The following is a 19,631-nucleotide window of genomic DNA, read 5'->3' as shown; positions in this document are numbered from 1 at the left end:
TTTATCATAACACAATTTAGTGAAAGCAAAGAAAAAGGCTAATTAATGTCTGTAATAAATTAACAAAGAAAAACACAAAAAGAAGTCCTTTGAATCCTGTAACGAAAGAAGCAGGTGCCACACAAACATCTCCTAACCCTTTTCTCCTCTTATAAAAAGTAAATAGATTAAGATGTTTAAAAGTGTCTGGGGCAGATCACAGGATAGTTTTTATGTTCCAGAAGAAGAAGAATCTTCTTTGGTGTGTTAAATTCAGAATTCATGCCTTGGTCTGATTTTCTTTTCTTGTTAATGTCTGAAAGGGGTCTTACAGATTTTGACCCAGCTTATATATGTTTTAGAACAGTATAAAAATGTACATCTTAGGTTCTGTTTTGAATCCTGAATCAAAACCAGCGTGAAAATTTCTGGGTGCTTTTGTTTTGTTTTTTTTTTAAAAGCCAATTAGGAATTCAGATTTGAGAAACACTAGGGATGCTGCAGGATGTCAAGATGTTTCTGGTTTTTGTGGATGTGTACTCATGAAAATAAATCCCAGCCACCAGGATCTGTTCCTAATTAAGGAAACAAGTACGAGAATGTAATATGTGCTTTCTTCCCTGGAAGTCATTTAGCTTTATGAAGACTGTTTTGCTACTATTTTGGAAATTGTTAAATAGCTTTAAATAGGCCATGCCTTAAACCTTCATCTGCTAAGATAATGCCATCAGCTAAAATACTGCTTCTCCCTTAAGAGATGTTATGAGGGGCTGCCTTGCCAAACTCTACTCTGCAGAGCAAGCAAGGTACAACAGGATTTATTCTAATGCAAGGAAAGCAAGTTCTTCCAAGCACTGACTGATATTTCCCTGCTCCCCCATGCCCCAGACTTGGCGCGGGACTGTGATGAAGGTTGTCAGTAGAGTGTGGGGTAAGGAGGGCATGCAGGTAAGAGGCATCCTCTAAGGAAATGCCTCTCTTTAGAAAGTAGGATACTCGTCTGGGTCAGGTGTGCTGCTGAGTGGGGCCTCCTCCTCTCCCATGTGTTCCGAGGCAGGTTTCAGCATATACCTCTTGATCTTAACTCCAGCTATCATTTTTTAGTGATAAGGACCACACACATCATACGTTCCAATAGATTATTAGGCAGTTGGAGTTTTAAGAGCATGGATATTTGTAGAGAGATGCCCATGTAAATCATAGCTCTACCTCTTATCAACTACCTAATATCAGGTAAATGTTCACTTTCAGTTTCTTTAGTTACAAAACTGAAGGAAGGGTACCTACCTTCCAGGGTCACTGTGTGAATTTTATTAAACACTGTATGTAAAGCACTCACATCATTGGCAGTCAGCAAATGTTAGTTCCCTTCAATTCCTGCTTCCTCTGGTCTTTGCTCTCCTTATCATCAGACTGATGGAACAGTTATGCCCAGAACTCATCCTTTTCCCTCCAAGCCAGCTCTTCCTGCTGTGCATCCAGCCCAATGAATGGCCCATCACCCACCTGGTCAGGCCCTCTCACTGGCTGCCTGTGCAGAACCATGGACTCAGGCTCACTCCCCTTTCCCTCATCTCCCACTTAGGGTCAGTTACTGAGTCCTGCCAATTCTCCATCTTTAATAACCTCCAGCCTGCCTGATTTCACCATGCTAGGGTGGGTCTGTCTTCTCTCACTGAACGACCATAATAGCTGCTTTTTGTTTTCCTGTCTCCAGTGTTGCCTTTTCACTCCATTCTTGAAGTAGTCTTAGTGAGCATCTTCAAATCAAATCTGGTCATTGTGAGTCCCTATCGTCCTAAGGATAAAGCCTAAACATCTTAGCATGGCTCTTGGCGTTCTTCCATGTGACCTCTGTGTGTCCTTGAGCATCATCCATCACCACACTGTCACTGCCCTTCTCCAGTCTCACTGATGCTCTTATGTTTCCCAATGCTACTGTGTTTTTTTCTGGAGAGAAACTAATTTAGGAGGGGAAATGGTCAAGGGATATTTTTCAGGAAAGTATTAGGTTGAACCATATGAAATTACTGATATTAAACCTTTTTTTTGTGTGTGTCTGAGGAAGATCAGCCCTGTGCTAACATCTGCCAATCCTCCTCTTTTTGCTGAGGAAGACTGGCCCTGGGCTGACCTCCGTGCCCATCGTCCTCCACGTTATATGGGATGCCGCCACAGTACGGTTTGCACGTCGATACGTGCCCAAGGATCCGAACCGGCGAACCTCAGGCCGCCACAGAAGAGCGCACGCACTTAACCGCTTGCGCCACCGGGCCGGCCTGGATATTAGACCATTTTTGACAGGAAAATGGTCTGTCATTTTGTAGGAAAATGACAGTTTCTTATGGTTCAACCCAATACTTGGAGATTTGAAGTAATCTTCAGGAGGGGCAGATGGTTTGGCCTGAGACTGGCCAATCTCCTTCCCCGTGCACACTGGCATATGCCCTAGATGCCTGCTCTCACCTCTCCCTTTGCGTCTGCTCCAGTGGGCCTCTCCCAGTTCCCACCAGCCCTTGATCTAAGCCTTTTTCATCCTTCAAGTTTTAAATGTCTGCTCTTTGAAGTCTTCCACAAGACTGAGTAATGTGCTCGCACTGAAATATTCTTCTCACTTTCAAAGTGCTTAATATCAGGCATTGAAGGTTATGTGTGTCTTGTTCAGAATGTATCCTCAGTGATTTGATAGTACTGAACAGTGTAGGGGTGCTCTAAAAATATTTGTTGAATGAATGGTTGAGTAAATGAATGCAGCTAGTTTATGGATATCCCAGTCTCATCTTACAGCACCTTCCACCTCTCTCCCTTCTCTCCAGCTACACAGATGCATGACCCACATGCATTTATTACTTAGGATCCTTCAACAGTCTCAGATGATCAGAATGGTAACTGGCCTATCCTACAGCCTACTTCCTGAGGGCTCTTTCCATTGCTATTTCAAGCTGTTAGGGGGCCTGGCTCAGATTTGTTTGAACCTGTAGGGCAGAAACAATGAAATAGAGAGGAGGAAAAAGCAGCTAAGGGTCTGTAGCCCCCCTGGCAGTAGGCAGAGTGGCAGCGAGGGTGGGAACTGGTACATCTTGAGGTACATGCAGATAGTTTTATTGCTGCCTCAGAGCAGGGGGTCAGACTGAATACTGTGGAAAGTGTGGTAATGGTCAGGCTCTCCCTCCTGTGACAGGACTGCCCTCCCCACCATGCCTGAAGAGTGATGGTTGGATTATCCCATTACAGTCACGGTTCTTTCCAAGAGAATCAACATCTCAAAACACAAAAACAGTTTTTAGCACCTGGTACAGTTTGCATCATAGTGGCTGCTGAATTAATATTGCAAGATATTGACTAAATCCAGGTGATAGATGCTGATGAAAATCTTTGTTATTTATACCCACTGTCTGTAGCATCTCTTGGTCTTCCAGGGGTTTGGAAAGAAAGTAGCTGAGAACTGAATAGATTGCCCATTGCCCAGTAGAATGTTGTAGGACACACTTGATGATCAGAGAAACAGCGAGATTTGGATCTAGCCAGTCATGATTTTGGAGACAAATGTAAATGGCAACAACATCTGTGTTCCTATCTCAATGTACACTGAGATCTGGAGACCCAAAAACTGAGACACACTAGGGTGGGCTCAACATCCCACTCTCTATCAAGAAAGTCAAATGAATTGGAAAGTTAGGAAGTAACTGATGCTGTCAGCAGTTCAAAGGGATATCCTGCATCGGACAAAATAAAAAATGGGAAAATTTTAAATGGGGGCTTTTAGTATATATTTAAACAAAGATTTGCCTTTTAATAACCTGAGTTATAAGTTAGATGTGAGTATCAGGAATGTCCCTCCTTCCCCTCATCTATAGTCAAATAGCCGGGAGGACGGCTGCAATCAGACTTCCATGGTCATTCCACAGAGCCACTCCCTTGCTGCTTTCCTTTCGTCTCCATCCCCACTGCTGCTACTTTTGACTTGGCTTGTTAAATAATCTAACAGCCTCGCTCCCTCTGGCCTCAGCCATTTCCGTCTACTCTTCTCCCACAGCCAGAGGTACTTTATTACTGTCATACTTACAATCCTTTTAGGCTCCCTTTGCATCCAGCATAAATTCCACAGTCCTTATCATCCCCCGGGGGCTCTCCATAGGTGGCTCCAGCCTACTGCTCCAACCTCATCCCTGTAATCTCACCTGCACCCAGTGCCCAATGCTCCACACTAGCCAGATGCTTGCAGTTCCCACAATGCACCTCCCGAGCAGCCAAGCAGCACCTTTGAGGAGCCCTGCCCCTACCTATCCCCTGGGTGCACACTCACCCTCACCACTCAGCACAATATTCCTTCTCTATAAAGCCTTTCTTGTCTCTTCCTGCTTCCTTCTTGGTACCCACAGTGGGAGACACTTACCACCGTTTGTTGCAATGACTTCAATCTGATTTCATTAGACTGTGAGCTCCTTGAGGACAGGTTCCAGGCTTTACTTGCTTTGTATTCCAAGTAGCTGCCCGCTGTTTGGCATGTGGTAAACATTCAATAAAATTGTATTGGATGCAAGAATGATGGATAAGTAATAATTGTATCTTGAAACCTTATTCTCAACTATTAGATTCAAATAGTCAAGGCAGACTAAGAAGATATAATGCCCCAGAACTCCATTTGTCTTGCCATCAAATCTTAGTGGTATATAATAGAATAGAAAAAAAATCTACTCTTAAAGATCTTTCCCCACTTATTCTTACTCCTTCAGGTTTATTGCATGATATTTTGGCCTAGCTCATTTTCTCTTATGGCCGAACCTTGCTTTAATTTCCATTTTCTCAATTATTATTCTCTGTTAGCTGTCTTTCTCAAAGAGTCTAAAGAAATATTCAGAAGTCTTGTATATGGGCTACATTTGTTATTGATCATATTATATCTTATATCTCTAACGATTGTACAGGAGAAATTCATTATTGTCCAATGGCAAACTCATGTCTCTGGCTCATGTGCACCCAGCCCTCCACCCTAAGGCTATGAGTAGTGGTTCCATTTAAACTCATGGACTCTCTTGTATGCATGACTAATGGGAAAATATCTCTTCTTTCTAGCACCTCTCTGTCTATCTCTACTCTTTTTTTTTTCCTGAAGTTGAATATAAAAACTTTGCTGCAAACTATAGGTACAGTTTAGTGGATTGTAGGTTGATTTTGTTTCCTTGTGCTCTTCTGTGTTTCTCAAGTGTTTTTTTTGAATGGGCATCATACTTTTATAATCAGAAAAATCATTAAAATCTGTTTTGAATACAGAAAGTAGTTAGATACCTTCTTAGAGGCCCTTTTTAGCTTTAGTAAGAACTATCAAGAACTCCTTGGTTTTGTTTGAAAGTTACTTTGAAATTTAGAAACTGACGTATTTTTCTAAAGGTGACTTGGTTTTTTTTGAAAAATTAATGTTTAGTTTCTAATTACCTTGAAATTTCAATGTGGACAGCCTGATAGGAAATGGTAGCTGGGAGAACTCACTCTGCTAATGAACATCCAGAGGTGGCCCTCAGGGGTGAGCAGGGAGGGAAAAGTCATGGTGGCTTCTGCCTGGGCCCCTACCACCTTCTCAGCTTGTCTATCTGGATAGCTGTGCCTTCACTCCAGAAATCTGTAAAACCTGAGAGTTAGACAGCTTACCTGAGTTGGAAAGTACTCATTTGGTAAAATTGTATTGACCTTCTATCTAAGCCAGCACAGTGCTAGACATGAAGGACATAAGAAGACCAAGGCAATGTCCCTGTGCCCAAAGGACATGCCATCTAGTGGAGAAACAGTACCACCCACAGACCTGTGCCAGGTGAGGGGACACTCCCAAGTGCCTCTGAGACCAAGGTCTGTCCCTCACCCACTGCTCCCAGAGCCTGTCAGTCATGGCCAAAAGCAATTGTGCTGATGACCAGCTGCCCACAATCTAAGGAAGATGGGAATTAGGGCTGAAGATGGGGTCTCTAGAGCACTTGTTTCCAAAGCAGCTGCACACAGGATGCTCCACTAGGATATGGGAAGAACATTTTAGAATTTCTGTTTTACTTTTTTGTTTCACTCATTTAAAATTTCTTTTTGAAAATGCTTTAGATGTATATAGTACTACAATTTATGAAACAAATATTAGATTAATGTTCATAATTTTTTTCCTGATGAGTGTACACAAATAAAAAATATCAGAGACAGTGCTGGAGATAATATTCACTTACTTACTTTCTAATACCGAATCAGATATCACATTCAGCCATGACCACACCATCTAGCAGCTGTCTTTGTCTTCACATCCACAAAGAAAAAAAGGAGTTAATTCTATAACAGAAGAGTCAGCGTTCAGACCACACAAAGGAGATGAAGGAGACAGAAACATGAAGACTGAAAGGGCAGGATTACAAAAGGCAGAGGAGAGGGAATTTAAAATGTGGGACTGTCGGTGACTTCAGGCAGGAATTCATGAGCCTTATTCAGGTGTGTGGCCCTTTACAGCATAATAGCTGAAAGCCTGTGAGTCTGCTTTTCCTCGGAGTACTTTCCAGACTTGACTGAGCAGTGCTAGCTTTCGTGGCGGGCACGGAGGCTGCTCACTCACTTCCTAGCAGGAGTTTAACAATGAATGGAATTCTTAGAGGTCCCACATATAATGCTCTTTATTCTAAATTATGCAAGATAATTTTGAAGCTCCTGTGGACCTGGAACAATCCATTTTCAATCCACATTGAACTTATTTCAAAAGCTGTTGAGGGAAATGAATATAAGAAATGGCAGACAGCAAATAAGCAACTGGCTGCCATGGGAACCCCGTTCCCCCTTGGTACAAAGAAAAGGAAAGCAGACACACGTGGACACCTCCGTTTGTTTCTCGTACTTTTATTTTATTGTTTTGTCGCCGACACTTGCCTTCCTCCTCTCCCTCTCAACAAGCACAAGTCACACATGTCATTGCTCTCCCGAGGCCTCAGTTCTTCACGGAGAGCTTCAGTGCCTTTCTCTCTGCTTCTTCATGACCTTGACCCCTTTTTGTTTTTCTTCTGCAGTCTCAGAAAGACAGAGATGCTCAGCTTCTTTCTTTCCCCTCCTCGATTTGGCGTGACCTTCATGCGTCCACCTCCATTCCCAGCTGGGGGCGATTTGTATCAGCTCCGTCTCGCTCTCATTAGCAGGAGACATTCAGGATGCAGAGACTGGGAAGTGCACGGCTCCTTTTCGTCCCTGCCTGATAAGCAGTCTCTCTACTGAGTTGAATCCTGTCTATCCTTTCAGATTCTATTTAAGTGGATGTGGCCCACGGAGATTTCTCCCTCTTCTGGCTCCTGTCTTGCCTCGTGTCTACCTCTCACTTGCTCTTTGATCGCACAGCCTTGGGACATGAGTTTTCCTTTTATCTGTCCGTGTTTTGCCTTCTCACCTCAAATGCCTACTCAGGGCTCAGTCCTCACACATAGGAAATACTTGTGACTTCATCCATTGGTTGATAGAGACATTTGTAGCAAGCCCACATTTCCCCTCTAAAACCAGATAAATTGATCCTACACATCATATACATGAAAGCCTTCGTGAAAATATTTGTTGTTAGATTTGCCCACTTGAATATTGAAACAATTTGGCTATATTGTCTACTTTTCTCGGAGACACTGATCTAAAATACCTTATTATTTTGAAATTCAAATTGATAAGAAAATGTAAAGCACTTAATTCTACAAAGATCTACATAATCATTAATTTAATGTTTAATCATTGATTGTTTACATGGAATTTTTAGCCTTATTTCATCTCCTACCAGAAAAACCTTAAGTATACTTAATAATGCTTAAGTACATAAAGACACATTCCTACAGAAAAAATAATACATAAAATATAACAAAATGGCATGAATTAACAAAGAGTAGGGAAAAAAGAAGGAAAAACAAGGGTAGGGAAAATACTGGTAACATTTATATGGGGATTAGGGTCACCACCATAGTAGTTTACTATTCTAGACACTGAATTAAGGATGACTGATATGTATATAAAACTAAGTAACATTTTTAAAAGTATATGTAAATGGTATGATTTATAATAAACTTTGTAGGTCTGCATTTGCCTTATGATTCACTACAATACTTTCCATTCTCTAAGAACTTTTTCCCTTGAAATGTTCAGTTATGATTACTTTAGTTTCCAGAACACTCAGCTCAATTACAAAAGGCCTGCATGCAGTTCTTCAGCAAGAGAAAGCAGAGCTCTTGCCCTTAGAACCCCACCCAACTCCCCCAATTAGGCAAGTCTTTGCTTCAGGGCAAGAAAAGAAGCCGCCACTCCCTGAATCCCATCTGCCTCTACAGCTGGTCCACAAAGGGGAGACGGAGTCCAATCTTTTCTTCTAGGTATGCTGAGCAGCAGCGCCTGGACACAGGAATTACTATAAAGGGTCTCTCTCCCCTCAAGGTATTACTATTTTTTAAAAAAAACAAACTCTCAGACATATAATCTCTTTTCTGACGATCATGGAGAAACTGAGACATTTAGATAAAGTGCAGGCTCTGGAATCAGATTGTCTAGATTCGTGTGTGGCCGCTTCTGAACCGTGGGGCATCGCTAGGTTAATAAGTCTCTTCAAGACTCAATTTCCCATCATTAAAATGGGCCAATAATAAAGAACGTTTCTTGTATACAAAGAGGGCTTAATAAATGCTAGCTATTATGACCTTAGTAGCAGCTGTGACACCATGAAAATTGTGGAACCAAAAAATCTACGTTAGGGGGCCGGCCCGGTGGCATAGTGGCTAAGTTCATGCGCTCTGCTTCGGCGGCCCGGGGTTCGCAGGTTCAGATCCCGGGCACAAACCTACGCACCACTTATCAAGCCATACTGTGGCAGGTGTCCCACATATAAAGTAAAGGAAGATGGGCATGGGTGTTAGCCCAGGGCCAATCTTCCTCAGCAAAAAGAGGAGGACTGGCAACAGATGTTAGCTCAGGGCTAATCCTCCTCACAGAAAAAAAAAAAAATCTACATTAAAAAAAAAAAACCTTATTTTATAAAACCAGAAGAGAATCTCTTATCTTCTTGGTGAAATTATGGGGACAGAAGAGATGTTTGTTTGTAATTAATAGCCTCCATTAAGGGTCTGCCAAACCTTATTGATTATCCAAACTCTTAGCTTTTTCTGCTGCGTGCCCTTTGGCCAGCTGTTAGCATCTCCCGCAGAGGGTGGAAAGGGAAAGAAATGAGGTAATTGCATTCTTGTTAATGGCTGTGACAAGGTTTAGAGCTTCCCAGGGTTTCTATGACCAAATGGCTACGATCCTAGAACAAACTGCTGCCTTTAGAACCAATCTTTAGAGTGTTTGAGAGAGACCTGAGAGAGAGAAAGACCTGAGCTCCCAGGCCCCAGAGCTCAGGCGCTGGGAAGAGTTTATCATCTCTTCTGTGGTTCACAGATCTCTAAGGCCGCTCACGTTGACCTTCTGTGGAGCTCAGCGTACAATCACCTCAACCTCAGAGAAAGCATTTTCAGGGGGAAAGTAACTCCGATATACTTGCTTCTCTCCCTCTGACACCTTCCTTTGAGAAAGCAAAAATGTTGCCCTGGAGAAGAGGGTGGCAGAAGGAAAGAAGAAGAAAGACTAGATGGAAGCCAGCTGGGTTTGTCTGGGAGGGGCTTCAAAGAGGAGGGAGCTCTTCTTCCCAGTATGAAGTGCAGTGGAAGACTCTGGGTAGCATAAGGGGTGTGGTACAAGGAGAAGACAGAGTTTTGATTACCACGTCAGTACTAACAGGTTGCAGTACATGTGAGGAGGAGGTCTTACTCGCTTGTCATCATTTTCTATATCACTGATACTTCAACATTTAGTTGGATGTGCTGCTGGGTTTTTTGTGTGTGTGTGTGAGGAAGAATCAGCCCTGAGCTAACATCCATGCCAATCCTCCTCTTTTTGCTGGGGAAGACTGGCCCTCAGCTAACATCTGTGCCCATCTTCCTCCACTTTTATATGGGACGCCACCTCAGCATGGCCTGACAAGTGGTACGTCGGTGCGCGCCCGGGATCTGAACCCGGGCCACCAGCAGCGGAGGGAGCGCGCGCACTTAACGGCTATGCCACGGGGCTGGCCCCTGGATATGCTGCTGTTTGTAAAAGATAGCCTGAAAAAGAAGAAAGATAACTGTGATTTGGGCTAATAGAATAGAAAATAGATGGGAGATTGGCTACAATTTAGAACGGAAGGCTCTGTTTGCTGACTCTGCTGTGGTTTGTGCAGTTCAACCCAAAGTTTCTCTGCTTTAAAGCAGTGAAATGATCATTCTGCCCACTGAGATCAATTAAGAAATCAACCAATATTTAAGGAGGCCTGAGGCGTGGCAAGATGCCCAGTGATTCTTCCTTCTTTATTCTGTTGTGTGTAGGTGGCAGACAGACATTCAGTTGTGATTGCATTAGACTGAACTAAGGAAGGCAGCCGAGTGGGGGTTATGTCCACTGTGCTCCATGAGCCTGTGTGCCCATTGTCCCTCCACATATGCCAGTGTGCTGCAGAGTGTGCACATTTCAAGGTGCCTGTCACATTTTGAAAAAGGCAATTGTAATTAATCAATAGAGAATGTCCAAACTAAGGTGATTTTTACGAACTCAAGAGAAGCCATTACAGCTTGAGTGTTTTTGATGCATTTTGGCAGGGAGTTGAGAAATCGTAAAGAAAAATTAATTGCTGTATCAATGGAAACCCCAGTAGGTAGATATCCAATTTGTCATTAATTAAAATGAGAAGACTTTTAACGATTCAAGGAAGCGTTGTCAAGATTGTGTGATAGTTTAATTTGCTAACATGGTATGAACCTGTTAGCTTCAGATGCATGATTAATACAAGTAAAACTCCTCTTGGAATTTCTCAGACGCTCACTTCTAGCATGGAGTCATTTTTAAGACTCTGCTCAATGCCCTTATCTCACATAAAGTGAGATGACAGCTCTGCGGCAGCCTTGGCAAATGTAGGTTAGACAAAATATTACACACAACATGTTTTGTGACTCATTTTGCTCCTTTCTTCCTCCCCACCCCAGTGCCACCCCCACCATCTGAGTCATACAACAGCTGTGTGAACCTTGGCTACAAAGCATCGAGCTGCAGACACTTTGTGTGCTGGGCTCCCTCGCATTACATCTGGTAGCTCACACCAGGATGGGTTCTAAATCCCTTATCACAACCGCCTCAGGCGGAAAACAGTTTTTTTCCTTCTGTTGCTGCTGATGTAAAGATGACATTTCTTGAGCTGGGAGAATTTTATGGGATTGTATTGTATGCTAAACCTCAAAAGATAATTCTGTAGCTCCCATTCATCACAAAAACAGGGCATTTTAGTTTTGCTTCTTAAAAATAAAATCCCCAAAAGAAATCATAAAATTATTTAATGGACTAAAGAAGAGAAGAGAATCACCAAGACGATGACTTGTGACAATTACACAAAGCAATTGGACTGAGTTATTTCCTCTATTATTCTGTAAATGGGACAATAAGCGAACACTCTGGTTAGAAGCTGCAGTTTTTCGATAGATGTGTTCCATGGGCACAGATGGGCTGCTGCACCATCCCACTTTTTAAGTGATTTCAAGCCTGTCGTTTTTAATTGACACCCTGTCTCTAGAATTTTCTTGATTTATTGCTATTTAGTGGAACTTATTTTTGTTTTGATGATGGCGTTTGTCAACTCTTGTAGTTACAGAATGGACATTGTTCTAGAGTGTTGCTTTGGTGCCAGTGTGCTCATTTGTGAGGCTTATTGGAGTTTGAAGGGAAGATGTGTTTCTGTAAGTTGTCTTGCCCTCCTGCTTGCCAAAGGGGCAGAGTGTCACCTGGAATATATTTCATCTGATTCTGTCCATCTATAAGTGACTATGGATCCTTTCACTAGAAGGGTTTCATCAAGTGTAATTGTACGACTTCAGAATGAATTTGGTCCCATCTTTGTTTTCTGGGTTGTCAGCATTTAGACCTTTATATAGCAGCTGAGACAAGGGAGCTTGGCTTCTCGTCTCAAGCTACTTTAGTCCATCTAAGAGGAAGGATTCTTCTCTAAGATTCAGTGGGACAATATCCAGAGATTCAAATCCTGAGAGATGGACTCATGAAAGCAAATCAGCTAGTCATGTGGCTTCAGACTCTGCGCTTCCCTCTCTAAGTTTGACTCTATTATTAACAGCCACCATACCTCATGACATGAGGATTTTGGAAATAGATGAAGAAAACGGCAAATGATATATCAGCCTGTTGCTACCATAGTCTATGCTGCGATGTCAGCACTGCCTGAACTCAAGGGTAAGAAAGGAATGAGACCGGCTCCAAGGTTTAGGAAAAAACAAACAAGCTGCTCCAGAGAGCAGTGACCATACATTGCTTATGGGGCATGCGGGCCCTAGTTCCGGTGTGAGGCCTGTGATACTGGGCTCTGTCTCCTCCTCATGTGCCTTTATGGTACCATCAACAACCTGCCCCCACTCGCCTCATTTGATGCATCCTGTCTATTGTAACTTTGGGGATTGTGATGCTAACCTGGTCAATGTCTTCCTCTTTCAAGGAAGAATAAATAAACATTATGGAGATGGCCACAACTTTGTTCAAAGGTCTAGAGGCAGGAATTCCTGGGACAAGGATTGCTGGTCCAGGAGTAATTTCAATCAGGATAGGCTTTTCAGTGTCCTTCAAATCCACCACATCACGTGGATCATGGACACTGCTGTTCTAGTTTCCACACATAGGAGCAGGCATCTTTGAGGATGTGATTTACAAACGTCGTCAACAACCCCTCAACACCTCAGCCGATTTCTCTTGCCTCCTAACGTCCTGAATTCTGGCCTGGATTAACTGTGTAATCACATGCATCTTTCCCAGCCCCACAGCTGCCCTCCCCCACGCCCCAAATGGTGGAGTTAGCATTTCCTTACCAACAGAGACTGTTGGTTTCAGGTGGAAAGCCAGGCATCTGTTTTAAAAAAAATAGCTGTATTAATAACAATAAGAATGAGACACTCTTGACAGTACTCAGTATTTTCAGGGCTCAGAGGTCAAAAGCTAGAAAAGCCAGCTGTTAATCATTAGCAGGCAAGTTCTGAGGTGGAGGACCCTCGTCACTCCCACCCCAAGCTAACATTATTTTTCTCTGAACCTATGGCTGTTCCTGTGGTTCTGAGTTAGTACTGATTTCTTTTATCTTACAAGCGTAGATATTGACGTCTGCAACATGGTATTTCCTGCAGCTGTGCCCCCCAAGCTGCCATCTTCACAGCTCACAAACCAAGTGGAGTGACAGCAGGAGAGAAGCATGACTCAGGGGTCTGTAGGGCAGGATCGGGAGGTGGCAGGTTTGCATGCACTGGGCTGGCCTCCCCGTGGTCTCAGACTGGCACAGGCCAGCCTCTCTCTGCATGGTGAGCCTCTGCATCTCCTCAGAGTTTGAACAACAGCAGTAACATAGACACTCCAATCGTGACAGCCCCATGAAATAAACTTAACCACCTTTAAAATCAAAGTTATTGTTCATTTTTTTATTGGACCATTTTATTGGTCTTTTTTCGTTAAGTCATGAGGATAAATACCATCCCTATTGTTCAGGTCCTCAAAAAATGTGAAAAATGAGTCTAACGAAAACTTGGTAACAGGCATTACTTTACCCACCCCCTCACATCTACGTGGATGGAGGGAGGCACTTGTACCTGCAGTTTGGTGGATACTTCTGTCCTTGTAACTTCCTTAATAAGAAGCCCAAGAAAGATCTAGAGAGAATTAGAAGGGTGGCAGCATTGATTTAAAGTCTCATAGCCATACTTCGTTTGGCAACCAGTGATTTTTCTGCCAGCAATTTTAAGTCCTATAATAAAATGAACCAATAATACTAATCCACATAGTAATTTTCTTCAAGAAATTCAAAAGCCTACAGAGTAATTTGAAAAATATTTTAGGCTTTGCTTATTAGTGTACTTATTAAGTGTCTAAATAACCCTCCTTGGCTCACTGCACGTCCCTCCTAAGTTCTGTGGCTTCTGAAACAGGAGACCAGGCCAGGCTGCAGGGGACTCTGCATCCCCCTTCTCACCCATGTTTCTCAGGAGCAAACGTTCTATTTTGCTGCAAAGTGTGTAGTGGGCCTGCAAGTCCCATCTCCAACTGGTCTGACTTCAGGGCCCTAGGTGAACTTGAGACATCACAGTGTACAGGAAAAGGGTGTTTTACAAATGCTGATTATTTCCTAGCCTCTGGGTGTCAACCTTGACTCTAGCTTTAAGCCCCACGGGGAGGACTGTTGTCACCAGTTAGCAGAAAACAGTCTTCTTAAAAGGAGCAGGGCACAGAATAGCTGCTGCAAGTTTGTTCATGAAAGAGCTGGTCTGCCCTTTCTTGCAGCTGCTCCAGAGGAAGATGTAACTTTGGGACAGGACAAGGACGATCTCCCTTCAGTGTACGCAGGATAAGAGTTCTAATTCTTAGTGCCAGGTTGAGGAATAAACCCAGGAACATAGACACTCACTGGGAGAAAGGACTGTCGAATATTTGGAACCTGAGAGGCCAGCCAGTTATTGTTCCAGGAGAGGGATGTCTTTACAGCCTCCCTGCTCCGCTTCCCCGTTAGCTTTGGTTCTGAGTTGCTCATTATCTCGGGAGACCATCAAGACAAAATAATCAAACAAAAACAAGAGCTTTTTAAAACACAATATTGGTGATTTAAATAGACTCTAAATACTTATGTCGCAAATACATTTTGGAGGATTGCGATAATCATGATAGAGACTGATTTGAGCCATTTTTCAAATGTTTGTTGGAAAGCTGGAAATGACATGGAATGACAATATCAATAGCTAACCGTTATTAAGAGATGCTGTGTGTCAGATAATTCACTGAACATTTTAAATGAATTATTTCACTTAAGCCTCCTAACAACCCAATGAGATGCAAGCTCTGTTATTAACCCAAATATATAAGGCAGTTGAGGCTCAGAGAGAGAAAGCCCCTTTCACAGGGTCCCTCAGGGATTGCTCAGTAGGTGTGGTAGTCTGTCTGTCCCAACCTCCCTTAAAGCCTGGTTCTCCAAAACTGATGTTGGCACAACATTCTGGAGTTGGGTATGGGACAGACTTATGAAAGTTGATACTTGTATCTTAAAAATTGACTTTTTGATTTAAATTCCCTTAGTAAGACTTTTTTTTTAGAAAACAAATTACTATGGACATTTTCAAACATACACAAAATAGAGAAATTATAATGAACCCCCATGTACACATCACACAAATTCAACAATTTTCAACACATGGCCAAACTGATTTCCGCTATACTCCCATCCACTTTCCCACTGTAGTAGTTTCCTATTGCTGCTGAAACGAATGACCACAAACTTAATAGCTTGAAACAACACAAATTTATTCTCTTCCAGTTCTGGAGTTCAGAAGTCCATAATCAGTTTCACTGGGCTAAAGTCCAAGTAATGGCAGCCTGGCTCCTTCTGGAGGCTGTGAGTGGAGAATCTGTTTCATTACCTTTTCCAGCTGCTGTGGCCGACTATATTCCGCTGTGTTCCTTGGCTTGTGGCCCCTTCCTCCATCTTCAAAGCACATCACTCCAATCTCTGCTTCTGTCATCGTGTCGCCTTCTCTGACTCTGACCCTTCTGTCTCCCTCTTATAAGGACCACTGTGATTACATCATTGGGCTCACCAGATAATCTGAAATAATCTGCTCATTCCAAAGTCCTTAATTCAATCACATCTGCAAAGTTTCCTTTGCCATATGAGGTAACATTCACAGGTTCTGCAGTTTAGAACATGAGCATCTTGGGGGAGCCATTGTTCAGTCTACCACACCCACTCTACCCTCAACAGGAATATTTTGAAGCAAATCTTAGACATTTTATTTAATCCATAAATATGTCATTACATATCTTCAGAAAGATAAAGACTTTAAAAAAATAACTATAATACTATTATCACACCTAAAAACTTACCTTCACAATATCATCAGGTGTCCAGTCGGTGTTCCAATTTTCCCTAATTGTCTCATAATTTTATTTTAACAGGTGGCTTATTCAAACTAAGAAATGTGTTTTAGGTCTCTTTTAATCTGCAGGTTCCCTCTCCTTCTACTTTATTTGCTTGTTGTTGAAGAAACCAAGTTGTTTGTCCTACGTAACTTGGCTAATTGTATCCTTGTGGTCACTAACATGTTTTTCCCCCCCATGTATGTCCCATAAACTGGTAGTTAGACCTAGAGATTTGATTATATTGAAGTTTGATTTATTGTCAAGAGTGCTTCATTGATAGTGTTGTAACTTTCTGCTGAATCACGTAAGGAAGCCAATAATATCTGTTATTTCTCTCGTGTGGAGTTAAGATTGATCATTGGGTTCAGGTATTGGGAGCGCTCCCCTTTTTGTATCAAATTCCCCATCAGCTTTTTACCTACATTGGTGATTATTGACTAGATTTGTTATTTCATTAGTGGGTTGCAAAACAGTAATGTTCTAATTCCATCACTGTCCTCATTTTTTACCTAGAATTCCTCTATAAAAAAAGAAATTTCTTTAGGTCATTTCAAAGAGGGCTTGTGAGTCTGTGAAACCAGAGGTCTTAACACTATGACCAAAGAAATTCTCCATAGGATGCCACAGTCACTCAATAGTGCTATCTTTCCCTGAAGAGATGCAAGATGCGGCCACTCAGTTCATTCATAATAATCCATGACTGGTGATGTGGGAAAGTAAATAAATGTCTCAAATTTTAAAAAATAAAAAAATATAAATTTCTTTCAATGTCTGTTGATTGTCCTGAGCTACAATTTATGAAAGAAAGACAGGATAAATGCTTGATTCTTTTTCTTTATGCACCAATAAATGCATAAAGAGTTTTCAGAATAAGAATTGGTTTTCTAGCATCCTCCAAAGGTGAACAAAACGTCTGTGGGTGTGTGTGCGTGTGTGTGTATATCATTAGGCAATCATGGATTTTTAACATATTTGTTATGTTTCAATTCCTTATAGAAACTATTCTTTTTCAAATTCTCCTATCTTTGGCTGAGAGCCCTTTCAAATTGGCTCCTGAATCTTTTAACATCAACCCAGAATCTTCCTTGTTTTCTGATGTCACAAGATGTTTCAGGCTCATCTTGGACATTTCCTGGTCCAGATTTGGAATCGGCATTTTCTGCAAGCAGCCGTTGTTACTTTTAGTAGGAAATGGGATTTAGAGACCAAAGTCTGGGCCCTGGGGGTCCTCATAGCTACTGGGTTGGTTATTATTTCTTGGCCTTTTCAGTAGACAGAGCTAGTATAATTTTAGACAAAGAAATTATATCACAAATTTATATTGTTATTTCTAGTTCAAATTTAGGATTCCATGGTTTTACTTAACTTCTTTGATTTTATATTTGTATTTCTTTTCTCTTATGCTGAAAATTTTCGTTCCTAGGATCATTAGTATAATTACTTATATACATGTCTATCTCTATATATGAAATAGTATATTTGACTACACATATATAGTGTACCATACTATATATATAATATATCTCTATATGTATAGTATATCTATATATAATAGTATATTTGATATATATAGCTGCAGAATAATAATACTGATATTATTATTAATAATGTAATAACTAAAAACAACTTAAGACTTCTTTGCAGTTCTGTTTGTTCTTAGGATATGTCCACTAGGGATGCACAGTTAAATTATAGAGTTTTAAAGTAACTTTAATTAATTCCCCTTGGTGTAGCACAACCATCAACCCAATGCATAGCTAGCTCAATGCACAATGGGCTTATCTATTTTATTTTGACTTCTATTTTAGTGGTTGTTGTTTTTAGAAATATATAACACAAACCTTATGGTTCAAAGTCAAATGTACAGAACAAGGTATATTCAGAGAAGTGTGGCTGTCATTTCCTCTCTCCAACCTGTTCCTGACTTCTTACAGGAAACCATTTTTATTCAATTTTGGTTTATCCATCCACTGCTTTTTTATAATGTACCCATATATATTTATAGTCCTCCCTTAGACGAAAGATTCTGTACCTGGCAATACAACTTTTGAATGTAAAACTTCTTAGGCATAGGAAATAGAACCCATTGTATTGTTACTTACCTTCTTATTGCAGGCCCATCAGTCCATTTAATCAGAAAAGCGTCAAGTCCTAAAGAACTGGGAGCCAGAATCTTAGATTTAGATTTTGCAGAGCGCTGTGACCCATTCTGTGCTGACAATTATATTTTACTCCTCACACTTAGAGTATACTGCCCCAAGATCTCCCAGGACTGACAACAGTTATAATTAATTATATGTATTGATTTTGGAAATACTGCTTTTTTCAACCAGGTGGTTTGTAAAAAAATATTTTTCCTGTGTTACTATATGATAATTATAGCCATAATTTTAATAGTAATTAATGTTCCAATAAGTGCACACACTACACTTTACTAAACTGTATTTCATTGAAGGGCATTTCACTGGTTTCTAACTTTTGTTATATAGTAATTTAAAAAATTAATTTCTCTTTGCTCAAGAGTCTCGAGGCCTTGAAATGAGGGGGACTGACATCATGTAACTAAAAGTCACCAGTCTTCTTTCCTCCAGTCCTTTGTCCCCAGGGCTGGAAGTGGGGGGAAAGATGTAGCTCGTCCCAAAGAAAGTCTTTTTTCTTAACAATTTCAAAAGCAGGAAAATATGGAAAGTACAAGGGATGAAGATAGACAGGAGGAAGCCCTTTTAAAAAAACAAAAGCCTTTGTGAATAATTCTTATTTCTAATTGTTTTTCTAAAATAAGTTTTCCATACAAGGTACACACAAAACGTGTCATATCAGATTTAATATTTGAATAATGAGAAAGACTGTGATTTTGGTCAGACAACTGTCTTGGAGCATTCTAGTGGAACAGGATCTTAGATTGCCACAGGCACGTCCTCTGGGACCTAGAACTCATATTGATCCTCTACGAGGAGGCTATCAATTGCTTATCATTATTTATCTCCTCCTGCTTGTTCAACACGCTACCTGAAATCACAGAGAACTATGGAGCATGCACATTTTTTTTTGATAAGATGAGGAAAAGACAACATACATTTGTAAAAAAAAAAGTTCCAGGTGTTTTCTGGGGCATAGGAGTTGAGAGAAGCTGATCAGTGAAGGCAGTGGTTGCTTTGTGGGGCGGAGAGTTTGAGATCCCCCTTCCGGAATACCAGGAGGCAGAGAGCCCCTGTGAGTGAATGGGCATGGCATGGCTCGTTCATTGGTCTGGGAGAACCAGTTTGACCAGACAGAACGGATTATTGTGGCTCTATGGGCAGTGCAGCTGGTTAGGTAACATGTGGCCCGTGTAGGAGGGCCTTAGAAGGTAGATGGATGTGTTTAGTCTGGATGAAAGAAGTAACAATTGGTCTGCAAAGGAGAAGTGGAGAAAGGTTCGATGAAAAGCAGTGTTTTGGAAAAATTGGTTGACAACGCTATTCAGAACAAATTAAAAAGGAGAAGGAACTTATAATTAAAGAGGCCAGTAAGGAGGCGATTAAGATAATAAAGTCATGATTCCATGGAGACATGACTGATGTCTATGGAGAATGATGAACACCACTAAGAAGCAATTTAAAGGAAAAAAATCTATGGTTCTTGGTGACTGAGTGTGGAATGAAACAGAGTGGTGATTC

General features: G+C 41.3%; 1 protein-coding gene and 1 non-coding gene across 2 annotated transcripts in view; both read left to right on the top strand.

The window, feature by feature from the left end:
• DISC1 (DISC1 scaffold protein) overlaps positions 1-19,631 on the top strand; it is a 345,468-nt gene that overhangs the window by 272,558 nt on the left and 53,279 nt on the right. The gene's annotated exons all lie outside the window — the stretch shown is intronic.
• Positions 16,515-16,638, top strand: LOC147916783 (small nucleolar RNA SNORA25). Its single transcript, XR_015552596.1, has one exon. It is a non-coding gene; the product is annotated as a small nucleolar RNA SNORA25 (small nucleolar RNA).

This window comes from Ceratotherium simum, chromosome 6, assembly GCF_057802395.1.
Source record: "Ceratotherium simum simum isolate JZ-2026a chromosome 6, ASM5780239v1, whole genome shotgun sequence".
Lineage (NCBI taxonomy): Eukaryota > Metazoa > Chordata > Mammalia > Perissodactyla > Rhinocerotidae > Ceratotherium > Ceratotherium simum.
Note: the sequence above shows the minus strand (reverse complement) of the source record. Positions and strands in the feature narration are given on the sequence as shown.